This window comes from Xenopus laevis, chromosome 6S (genome assembly GCF_017654675.1).
Source record: "Xenopus laevis strain J_2021 chromosome 6S, Xenopus_laevis_v10.1, whole genome shotgun sequence".
NCBI lineage: Eukaryota > Metazoa > Chordata > Amphibia > Anura > Pipidae > Xenopus > Xenopus laevis.
Genome location: NC_054382.1, coordinates 73,396,175 through 73,409,527, shown reverse-complemented (window position 1 = coordinate 73,409,527; position 13,353 = coordinate 73,396,175).

Sequence of the window (13,353 nt, the reverse complement as noted above, 5' to 3'; positions counted from 1 at the left end):
TTATTGAGGAAAAAGTCAGTGACTAAGTTTTTGTAAAGGAGCAGTAATAACCCCAAGTATAACAAAAGTTATTACTGTGTGACGCATTTGTTTATGAAGCAAGATGGCCGACAAGGGGTTCTTTCTTTACCTCAGGATGCACCCTTATATTATGCCTTAATGCTTCTACACAAAAAGTATTGAGCTGGAGGAAAAGTTAACCGGTGTGAAGGGAAAGACAAAGTGAGTCTCATTGTTTTTACTAAGGAGATGATAAGATCTTCAGTCATATCTAACTTTGACTAATGAGAGACGCATCTGTGTGAGGAAAAAAGGTGGTTAAACTATAGCCTCATGTTACACTCTCTTCACAAATAGTAATATTTGTGCATAAAGACTCCTGTATTGCAAATAAACAGAAGCTGAGGTAAAAACAAGCGAATTATCTGAACCTATTTACTGCATCTTCATTCCAGACTGCAAAGAGTATTGCAAACTGTGAAGAAAATATATATTTGGGACATTTTATTCCACCCCAAGTCTGAAACACACACCAGTCTACATTCAAGTAGATTAAGTGTTTTCTTGAGATACTGCTTGCAACTATAGTGGATTTCGATATATATATATATTACATATATATATATATATTTTTTTTTTTTTTTTTTTTGACGAAAATCTACTGCTGAAATATGGATACTTCTCCTGCCCCCTCAGTTTTCTCTACTAAAAGCAATGGGAAAACCTATGAAAGAAGTAAATTGAAGAATTCCAAAAATTCTGAAAATGACAATGGCTCTATTAAAAGCTCACAACAAAAATCTACTGAAAATTCTCTTCTAGCAGCCGAAGTTGCAAAACTACTTAACCCAACGATTGAAAAGGCTATTCAATCAGCTATTGAAAAAGCACTTGAACTTCTACAAGGCACTATTAAAAGTTTGTCTGAAAACCTTACCTCACAGAATCGCCAGATGCAGGAATTACAATCTCTGGTTTCTGATATTCAAGATGACACAATTTTCACTTCTACGAGATTGGATGATCTGGAAAAGAAGACAAAGGATATGCAATCTAAAATTGATGATCTCGAAAATAGGACAAGAAGAAATAACTTAAGATTTATAGGAATTCCGGAATCTTATAAGATGAGTGACATTATCACTATGATTACTTCAACGATTCCTAAAAAACTAGGGATTTCACAAGACTTGACAAACATTAAGCTGGAAAGAGTCCATCGCATTGGACCTTTGAGAGAACAAGCTCCCCTCAAACCAAGAGCAGTTATTGCTAAGTTCTTAGACTATTCTGAAAAAGCTCTATTTCTTCAAGCCTATAAGAAAAACCATACATTGGATATTGATGGCTTCCGAATCCTCATATTCCAAGACTATTCAATTTTGCTCTCTCAAAAAGGAAGGAGTTCACTACAATTTGCCAATCTTTATTTAAGATGAACATTAAATTTGCACTCACGTACCCAGCTAAATTGAAGATTTTTCTGGCAACTGAAACCCACATTTTTGAAAACCCAAAAGATGCTTCAAACTTCATATTCCGGCTTGAGAAACAATCCTCATCCTCTATAAAGGATCACCCTAAAGATGCAAGATTTGGTTTTCCTGCTTCGGCTAAGGAAAGGAGGCAAGAAACAAAAGTTTTTTCTCGTCCCACACAGAAGATTCAAGATAAGAATACAACAGCAAATCCAAGATCTAGATCCAGATCCCCTATTACACAGGAACAATCTAATTTGGATAATATGATGACCTAATTTAACTTGATATTTCAATTAAAATTAAAATTTGAAGGTTTTTAGTTTGTAAGTGGTAGATGATGTGGAATTTTCCCTGCCACTTATCTTTGTAAGAGAGTTTAAGCTTTCTCTCTCTTTAGGAAAAAAGTGAAGTCACTGAACCTAATGTTTATTCTTCTGGTGCTTTGTTTTTTTTTCTTTTTTGGTTGGTTGAGATTTTTTGATACCAAAGCACTAAAGTTAAGAAGCTTTTGGTTTTTTTGGGTTGATATACTTAAAGATGTTCATTTCATCAATAGATGGTTTACATCCCTGATGTCTTTTTATGTATTTTATTGGAGTTTTGTCCAATTTTTTTTTATGATGATTCTATTTTATTTTTTCATTCACTTGAGTGACCTGGCTTACATTACATTCTCCTCTTATTTTACTAGACCTGGTATTTTTAGAAACTTTTGGTATTCTTGTAACAATGTTTTATATCTTATGATAGGTTTTAATGCTTAATATTGTTACTTGGAACGTGAATGGGCTTAATTCATTTATAAAGAGAAAAAGAGTGTTAGCTGAGTTAAAAAAATTGAAATCAGAAGTAGTTATGCTACAGGAAACTCATCTTTCTGACGTAGAATCTGAAAAATTAAAAAAGGGATGGGTTGGAAATGTAGTCTATTCCCCTGCAGTGAAAAAAAAAAGGAGGAGTAGCGATCTTATTTCATAAGTCTTTAAATATCCAATTATTGAACTCAGAAAGAGACAATGATGGAAGATTTGTGATAGCTGAGGTGCTTTTACAAAATAAGGTTTGGTTCATGAGTTCCTTATATGCTCCTAATTCAGGTAAAGAACAGTTCTACTCTCAGATAATCCAGAAGATAGGGATTTATCCACAAAATAAATTTGTTATTGGCGGAGATTTTAATGAATCTTATTTATGGCCTTTAGATAAAAGTGGCCCAGTCCAAAAACAGTCTATTAAAAAATCAAAATTGTTATCGAATTTTGAAAGTCAAACTAAGATGGTGGACCTTTGGAGAATGTTGAATCCGACAGATAGAGATTTTACCTTCTTCTCTCATCCTCATGGAATAGGAACTCGTATTGATTTCTTATTTTCATCAATCGATGTACTTAATAAAACTAGATCAGCAAATATTGGTAGTATCAACTTATCAGATCACGCCCCGGTCTTAATTGAGGTAGATCTAGGTCCTTCACCAAAATCTTACATTCCTTGGTCTTACCCAATTTTCCTCAAAGATAAGCCGGAATTTAATAAAAAGCTGAGAGAGAGATGGAAATTGTTTCTTAAAGAAAATATGTCAACTCAGGAGGATGAACCCAACTTGCCATTGTTATGGGATGCGTGGAAAGCGGTAATCCGTGGGGAAATTACTTCATATAGAATACATTATATGAGAAAAATTAATAAAGAATTTATTTTGCATTCTAAAGCTCAAAAAAAGGCATATTTGAATTTCGTTATGCATCCTACTAAACAACACAGTGAAAAATATAAAGAAGCATTAGATAAACTTAAACATTGGGTTAATTTGAGGGACCAATCTTCTTTCGCCTACTGTAAAGCTGGGTTTGGTAATTTACATAATAAATCAAATAGATTTCTCGCCAATATGTTTAAACATAGTAAATGGTCTCATAAACCAATGATGATTAGAAATCATTTGGGTAAGATGACTAACCTCCCAAAAGACATAGTAAATATCTTTAAATGTTATTTCGAATCTATTTATTCTCCTTCACAGCTGGATGAAACTGAAAGTCTGAATTTTCTTTCGAAGGTTAATTTCCCAAAACTATCTGAAGAGCAACTAGAGGTGCTTAATCAACCAATTAATATTCAGGAAGTATTGTCTACCATAAATTCTTTAAAGGATTTCAAAGCTGGTGGGCCGGATGGATTAATTTCTCCTTTTTATAAAACACTAAAATTGGAACTAGCCCCTTTTTTGACCAATCTATATAATGAAATTTATTGTCATGGGAAAGTCTTAAATTCTAGTATGGTTTCTCATATCAAATTAATTCCAAAGGAAGGCAAAGATCTTTCTCAACCGGCTTCCTTTAGACCAATTTCTTTAATAAATCTCGACATTAAAATTTTAACAAAAATAATAGCTGATAGGCTTTCTTTATTGCTACCTAGTATTATCTCTCCTCAGCAAAATGGTTTTGTAAAAAATAGAACAGGGGTTAAGAATATACGTACTTTAATAAATATTATTTACAAAGCCAAGAAGGCTATGATTCCATGTTCAATATTGAGCTTAGATGCTGAGAAAGCCTTTGACAATGTCTCTTGGAAATATCTCTCAGAATGCTGTGACAGATTTGGTCTTAAAGGTCAGTTTATGTTATTACTTAGCTCTATTTATTCTAATCCCAAAGCAAGAATCGCAGCAGTTGGGGAATTATCAGAGACTTTTGATCTCTTCAGAGGAACTCGTCAAGGGTGTCCTTTGTCCCCACTTTTGTTTAATATCTCTATGGAGCCTTTAATTAGATTTCTGGACTCTTCAAATATATTCCAAGGTCTGATGATCGATGGTAAACATTACAAATCATTAGCATATGCTGATGACCTTCTCTTGATTGTTAGTAATCCAACGTTATCACTTAAAAATATTTTTAATTTTTTTGACTATTATAAGACTTTTTCAGGATATTTCATTAATTCCAGTAAAACAGATATTCTGAACATTTGTTCTAACATTCCGAGGCAATTGCTAGCTGATCTTCAAATTAAATCTCCTTCTGGTAAAATGAAATACTTGGGAATTTTGATCCCTTCTGATCTCTCTAAATTATACCCTTTAAATTTTTCTCCATTAAGTCACATAATGCAAACCCATTTCAAAAAATGGATGGATAGTCCATTGAACCTAATGGGAAGGATAGCATTATTCAAAATGCTAATTTTTCCAAAAATTGCGTTTCCTATTCTGAACCTTCCACTATTGCTAAAACATCTTGATGTGCAGAAGTTAGACCGAATCCTCAGAAATTTTATTTGGCATAACAAAAAACCTAAAATTTCTTTATCTAAACTTAGAAAACCTAAAGGTTTAGGAGGACTTAATGTCCCAGATTTCAGAAAGTTTAATATTGCTGCTAATACTAGATATATCGTGGAATGGCTGTCGGGTACTGAGAAATTTACTAATCTGAATCTGGAATTATTTTTGGACTCAAAAGAACATATTATATCTTCTTTACATAAAAACTGGTCTGAGCAACATATAGATATTAAGAGAAATCCAATTTTTAGGGATACAACCAGTACTTGGAAAATTCTATGTAAACAGAATAATCTAAACTTCAATGTCTCACCTTTTTTATCTCCTTTCTTTCTGAAGGGGTTTCCCATAAAGCAAAGAATTCAATTTTCTTACAAATGGAGAAAATTCGGTATTTCTCAAATTACTCACATTTTAGATCCAATTTTGGGAGACCCACTCCCTTGGAAAATGTTTAAGGAAAAGTATAGTCTTTCTGAGAAGGAAAGGCTCAGCTATTTGCAGATTAGACAAGGCTTTCAATTAATCGATAATAGAACAAAAACACAATTAAGTCATCATCAGTTTTATAAAGATTTATTACAGTTGGTTGATGATATTAAACTAAATAATATTTCATGGATCTCATTACATCTTTTAAAGTCAGTCTCCAAGGATTTAGATCCACTAGAGAATTCGAGCAAAAAATGGTCTTCATTTTTGGGAACTGATGTTTCTTCCAGGGAACTTCTGCATTCTTTCCAAAATTTTAGAAAGAATATATGTTCTGAGTCCTGGAGAGACCAACATTTCCGGCTCATTCATTTAGGTTATGGCTTATTGTTCCAAAACTGTGATAGCTCTCAGAAGATTTCTTTTTGTCCAAAATGTACAGAGAAGAATGTTGACTTCTTTCATTATATCTGGGATTGTCCGATTATTAGAAACCTATGGGAAAAAATAAAAGGTTTTATTAAAAAATTGACTAATTGAGATGTCTCTTTAAATCCTCAATATGCTCTAGTAGATGTGAAGGACTTTTTTCAGGTATCTTGCAATGGCTCTTCTATTAATGTCTCAGATGAAATATTATCTTTTTGTTGGTTAGTTATGGCAGCTACTCGGAAATCTATATTCTTGTACTGGATAAAAGAGAACCCCCCTTCTTTGAAGGACGTGCTGTCTTATCTATTTAACTTATGTATTCAAGAGGTAATTAGATTTAGAATGGATGATCTTCTCCAGAGAAATAGAATAAGGAATAGATGGTCTCTTTATATCTCATCTTTAGAGGCTGATAAGAGGTCATTTATCCTTGGTCTTATGGGACAAGATCTATGCTAATAAAATGCTAAAAGAGATATTTAATGCCTTCATTCACAAAAATGGTTCTTCATATATTTTTTGGCATTGTCAGACTTTAATTGGTAGGAGAGAATACCAGGTCTATTTTTCTAAATTATCTAAATTAATTTTATTTTACTTTATTATTATTATTCTGATATTTCATTATTTTATGTTATTTGTATTTCCCCTTTTTCTTTGTTTGTTTATTTATTTTGTTGTCTTTCATGTCAAATGTTTACTGTAATGCTCATGAATACTTCTTTTGCTCCTTATTGAAACACTGTATGTTTATCATATTGTCATATACTTGTATTTTATTGAAAATCTCAATAAAAAGAATTTCAAAAGAAAAGAAAGGAAAATAGGAGAGGGAGACTGGATATCAAGATAGCAGAGGGAGACTAGGGAAGCAACAAGACAGGGCACAAGGCAGAACAGGTCAGGAAGCAGGAACCGGCAAGGCAGGTACAAGATGAAGTGAGTGAAAGGTACAAGGTGGAATAGGAAATGATAACAGGCATGGGTCAGATCAAGGTCAAGGCTGGGAAGGTACAAGATAGGGTAAAGCAAGACAAGACTAGACAAGGACAGGCAGACAAAGGCAAGGAGGAATAATAAGGGAAAAGGGGCAAGAGCTAGAACTACCTAGTTAGAGGCGCTGTCACAGTACTAGGGAGAAACAATGTAATGCTCTGGCAAGGAGTGTTCTAAGTGCGGCCCTTAAATAGGGAAGAGTCAGCCCTGATTGGCTGATTACAACTAGGCAGCAGCTGGGTTGGGGTTGTAGAGGCTAAACAGGCTGCAGCTGGGCTGGGGCTGGAGAAGCCAATCTGGCTGCCGCTGGGCTGGGACTGCAGAGGCCAGTTAACACATACCCTACAGGCTGCTCATCTGGCCAAATGGTTAAGGTATCGCGCCAGAAACCCAAAGGTCCCTGGCTCGAATCCCAGCAATACCTGACAGATGCTTAATGATCAAATACTTGGGCATGGTTTGCAACAGGCTTATAAAGCTCCTTAATTGGCAAACTACACACACCTGCGTTTGAAGGAGGAGGTGAGGAAACCAGAGTGTCTATAATTATTTGCGTAGACTCAAAGGTCTCCAATGGCTCAGTGAGGTAATGCAGGAACTTGTAAGTATGTAGTTCAGAATTTGATTCCAGGTAGTTCCTGACACTTAGGGGCCGATTCATGAAGCTCGAGTGAAGGATTCGAATTAAAAAAACTTCGAATTTCGAAGTATTTTTTGGGTACTTCGACCATCGAATTGGTTAAATTCGATCGAATTCGATCGAATTCGAACGATTCGAAGTAAAAATCGTTTGCCTATTCGACCATTCGATAATCGAAGTACTGTCTCTTTAAAAAATACTTCGACCACCTACTTCGGTAGATAAAACCTACCGAAGTCAATGTTAGCCTATGGGGAAGGTCCCCATAGGCTTGCCTGTGATTTTTTGATTGAAGGATTTTCCTTCGATCGTTGGATTAAAATCCTTCGAATCATTCGATTCGAAGGATTTAATCGTTCGATCGAACAAAAAATCCTTCGATCTATCGATCGCAGGATTTGCGCAAAATCGTTCGACTTCGATATTCGAAGTCGAACGATTTAGTTCCCAGTTAATTAACCCTCGATATTCGACTCTTGATGAATCGGCCCCTTAGTGTTCTCATAGTCATTAATGACAACATCATAGTCACCCTAAATAAGAATAACGGGGAAAAAAGCATCTTTTACATAAAAGTGATATTAATTTATTAATACTAGACATTTTGTACTACTGAAAGGCAATGAAATAATTCATGCTTTTACTGAGTAACTATATGACATATATAGAGCATATAAATATGGAACCATGGAGATAAAGTATAGGGCTAGCAATATACCAAAGATTAACTATACACTTACTGACAAGTGAAGATATAGGTTATATACAGTTTAACAATCTTACAGAAAGTGAGTATATTTTGGCATCTAATTTACCAGTGCCAAAGCAACAATGAAAAGTTGCTGAGAACTGCATCTTTTACTATGCAATAAACCTTTTCTGGGTGGAGGATTCCTTTTAAAAACATGTATAGTGTGAATGAAATACAGAAGTTGAGTAATGGCTGCAGAAGTAACCAGGCTACAAAATACATGGACCCACAGCCCATACTTGCAGGCCAAGCTATTGTTGCTCAAAAATGTGGTTATTGTCATGAACTGGAGGCAGGGGGCCACCCAAAGAATTCTGTTGCCTTCCTAATCAGCTGTAAATCGCTCAAGGCAAAAAAAACATTCTTAATTCTGTTATTGCCCTTACATTTCTAGGTAGAGGCAGAATTGAAAGGCAAATAATTAAAAAAGAAAATCGCATGAAAGGAACCAGTTGCAAATTGGTAGAGTGAAATTGTTCAGCAGGTGATTACCTTTTGATTGTTCTTTTCAATGTTGAGTGGACGGTTAAATAGAAATTTAAATCTCTGAAGCACATTCAAGGCATTTCTTGTAGAGTCTGCTTTTTCCTTGCGACCAAGTTGTGCTTGCACCTGGAGACAAGCAGATGTTCTCATCAATATCATTTTCCAAAGGTGTGGACCGTATAAATAATTTTAAAGCACTCTTGTATATTAAGAACACTTCATAACCTTACATGTAGAAGTATATCAGTGGAAACTTTCTGCAAAACTAACTGAACAGGGTATTATGGAAAAGGCAATATTCACCACTCAACATGACTTATCTCCTGTGATGTCTCTATCTCATTTAATGCAAAAGTGTAGAGAATAAAATAAGTAAAACATTGTCAAAAGCTGTGTTTCCTACGGACATTTCTGTAATGTACTTAATAATAGACTTTAAATGTACCGATTACTTTTCCTACTCATTTATAGGCATTTTTCCTAGTTAACAAGCATTTTCTTTGTAATTATTTGTATTTTAGAATTCAGATTTTTGGTTTAGAAAACAGACTCTCTATAACATTATAAAGTGCTATTGTGATCACTCAGTACAGGAGACCATTTATTTAGCTTGTAAATAGCTCACATATTTTTACCCGTGAATGGCCTAATTATTCCTTTACCAAAAACTAAAGAAAATAAAAGAGAAAACTGGAACCATTTTGGGCCGTTTTGATCACTGCCTGTAGAAAAATCTCTACATTATCTGGTCTAGTGACCATACTTTAAGCAAAGATGAGAAAATTACATCAGACTCTCTGGGTGGTTTGCCTGCCATATTCTCTCTTCAGCACTGTGGGTGGCCCACAGAATTTGAGCACCGCCGAGTTAAAATAATTGTTTAATACAAATAATGTTAGAACTCAGCTGGAATTTTACAGCTCTGATGCAAAAACTCTGACTCTGAAGCTGCTTTCTTTTGCAAAACAAGATGGAAGGGGAAATTATGATTTGCATAATTAGCAGGTGGCATTCAAAAAACAATATTACTTTAAGCATATTTACCATGTATATAAAAAGGCAAATATTGGTATACAGAGATTGGAACAACACCAGCATAAATTAGTTATTAGCTATATTTATATTTATACCATAAGGCATTGTGTAAACATTTATGGATGCTCCTAATTATTGGGGATCATTTACAAAACTTGTGAAACTGATGGTTTTCTAACAAAGTTATAATTTCTACAGGAATTAACAGACAGCTTTATACTTTATGACTCAAAAACCTTTTTTGCACAAAGCCGCATTGTATCATTTTAGGATTGAGTAGCTTTGGAAAGCAATTTCTTAGGATATCAGGCAACTTTATTAGTTTGAGGGTCATCATTTTAGTTAGCTTAGTGAATGCAGGGTCTAAAAAATCACGGGTTACTGAACTCACTTTCCCTTTTATCAAGAAACAATATGATCACATAAATTAGATTTACTAAAGGGGCGAAGTGACAATTCTCCAGCGTTACCGTCCACAGGGACATGGCCGATTTACTAATGGGCGCAGGCGTCAATTCGCTAGCTAAAGAAATAGGTGCTAGCGTTCATTCGCACTCTATCTCCAGGTGACAATTTGCTCTGGCGGGTGGATGTTACTCTGCAAATTCACTAGAATTCGGATTTTACTGAACGTTACCTCTTTCATCTGACTTGCCTTCGCCAGCTCAGACCCGGCAAAATGCACAGGAGTGCATAGATCTTCCTTAATCTTCTGTTACTTACATCATATTCTTTAGTGGAAAAAGCATCAAAGTTCAAAAAAAGCTGGCGTCTTTTAATTTTTTCAGAGTGATAGCCTGCAAAAGTCCTTACATTTTTTTTTCTGGGTAACCGGTTTCCCCATACATCTAACATATGGAACATTAAATATACAGTGGGCTCGTGTAGGTTCCCTGGACTTGTGTAATTAACAGTGGAAATGTAATGTATTTGCTGCAACATATACTGTAACATAAAGACGTCCATTCAACTTTAAATTTCCCACCGTATGCAAATTAACCTGAGCGCAAGACCTCTAGTGAACTTGCACTAGCCAGAAATGAACGTTAGTGCATCTTCACTTTGAATTGCTCACATTGGCAAAGTAACGCTAGCAAAAAATCGCCAGCGTTCGGCGCTAACGACAAAACTTTGCATCCTAGTGAATTAGTGTTGTCTGAGCGAATTTTTGCCTGGCGAAGGGTAGCGATGGGTGAGAAGCAGTCGTTGGTGACTTTTCGTCAGTAAGTGAGTCTGCCCCAAGGTCTTGAAAATGCCTGAAATCATCCAAAATAAGTATGCACGCACTCATGCAGCCAAGGCGTTAGAGGTTAAAACTTGTAACTTTTATTCCATCTTGTTAAAAGGTATGCGTCCTTATGCGCTTCGTATCAAACGATACATAATCATAGGCACAATCAAGTGCCTATGATTACGTATCGTTTGATATGAAACGCGTTAGGACGCATACCTTTTAACAAGATGGAATAAAAGTTACAAGTTTTAACCTCTAACGCCTTGGCTGCAGGAGTGCGTACATACTTATTTTGGATGATTTGCCTAAGCTACGGGTTCGGGCATGGCACCCGGGCCATTTGGCCAATCTGGTGAGTGTAAGCTCTGCTGACCTTCAACTATATTGAAATTAAATTGTTCACCTTTCAAGCGACGGACCTGGGGTTTGGACACCCAGGTCACTCCTTTCCACTCTGTGAGAATTACCCAGTGGCTTGCTTTTTTGTCTCTGAATGTTTTATAAGCAAGATTAGAATTGATGTCTTTTGCTAACATTTAATTGGTCCAAAAAGGGATTATAGGCAGCAATTTTCTTTTTCGTATGTAAAATGCCTGAAATGGCTTAATATCAGCATCATGATACAAAGTTATTTGACAACTCTGCATGTCAGTTTTTTGGGCATATGGCTTTCCTCAAAAAAAAGTATAACTCAGAGTTTAGCAAAAATGGTATATATATATATAAGCAAGTGTTGTGCTTTTTATTAGCAGACAAATGACAAATGATATATGACAATGGTGAAAGATCTCAGCCTAAAAATATGACCCTACAGTGATTTTGGCCAGCCTCCATTGTTGACATCATTAGCAGGGGCGGAACTACCGGGGGAGCAGGGGGTGCGAGCGGGCCAGGGCCCGCACCCCCTCAGGGCCCCCGGCAGTCCGCCCGCCGCATGTTCCCCGGCCAGTTCCGGGTGTACGGAGGGGGGCGGGGGCCCGGCTGCGCGTCCTGCGCCAGGGCCCGCCCCCCTCTAGTTCCGTTTCTGATCATTAGACATGTTCATTATAGTCTTCATTATAATGTAATATGCTTATTAGGATTTAGGGTAGTCCAGAGCTCACTGAATATCAGCACATATTAACAGTAAACAGGGAATTGTGCAATTTCCAGTGAACAATATGGAAGACCCACACCACACTATTCCTGTCTAATGTAGCTCGTAGGCACAAGGGGCACCCATACTCTATCAGTTCAGTCTCGCGAATCAACACTCGATTTTAACTCTATTTATTTAATAAGTACAAAACAACATTTATATACATGAAAAATTCAGATCTTTCAAGTACTTATCTTTTACATAGATGAATTGCCATATGTAAGATTAAACTTAAATACCCTCTCCAATATTCACTCTTGTTTTTAGCTCACACACAAAATAACTTTTTGTTCAAAAGTAATTGCATCAGCATTAGCAGGACTGGAATGAAAGGAACCTCTTTAGCTGTTAATAGATATTTTTCTTTGGAGTATAAAACTTACATTTAAAGGAATTGTTCAGTGTAAAAATAAAAACTGTGTAAATAGATAGGCTGTGCAAAATAAAAAATGTTTCTAATATAGTTAGTTAGCCAAAAATGTAATGTATAAAGGCTGGAGTGTCTGGATTTCTAATATAATAGCCAGAACACTACTTCCTGCTTTTTCCAATATTTGCGTCATTGACCCTTCCACTTTTTCAGTTCCATCCGCCTCCAATTTTGGATGGATTGTTGCAAAGAAAAGTCAGCAGTCAGTATTTTAACTTATGCATTGCACAAAAAAGTTTTCAGGGATGCTAATCGATTTGCTTAAAAGCCTACAGTTCAGAGCAAAAATATTACAGAGGACTCCACACAAGTTAAATCTTGCATGATACTTCTGTTTTTATGTCTTCATCGGATTTGATTAATTTAGCTTTGTCTGGTAAATAAGAGATACAAAAATAACTGAGCACTATACTAATAATGCCTCCTCATTTTTTTTTATTACAAATGGTCTTGGGCAAGCACATCTATATGCGTTATTTAAAGACACAAGTAGGAAAACAATGAAAGTCATGTTACTCATCCTCCAGATGTGACCATTTTACTTGAGAAGGAGCTTCAAAAGCTCAGAAATTGTTGTATTTACAATTTGACATTACAACTCCTATTTTAATACAAAGATATACCTGCATAAATACACAAATGTTTAAAATGTTCTGATTCTGATATAACATTATAATGTATTTATATTTCTTTCCAGTGTTTAAAACATTGAAAATTCTGAGCAGGATGTGTATAACAAAAAATAGCGAGAAAGTTCTTACCTGCCAGTGCATCCTGAGCTTCAAATAAATGTACTAAGACAGTGGTCCCCAACCAGTAGCTCGTGAGCAACATGTTGCTCTCCAACCCCTTGGATGTTGCTCTCAGGGTCCTCAAAGCAGGTGCCTTTTTTTGAATTCCAGGCTTGAAAGCAATTTTTAGTTGCATAAAAACTAAGTAAAGTGCCAAGCAGAGCCACTTGTAGGCTGCCCGTCCACATAGGGGCTACCAAATAGCCAATCAC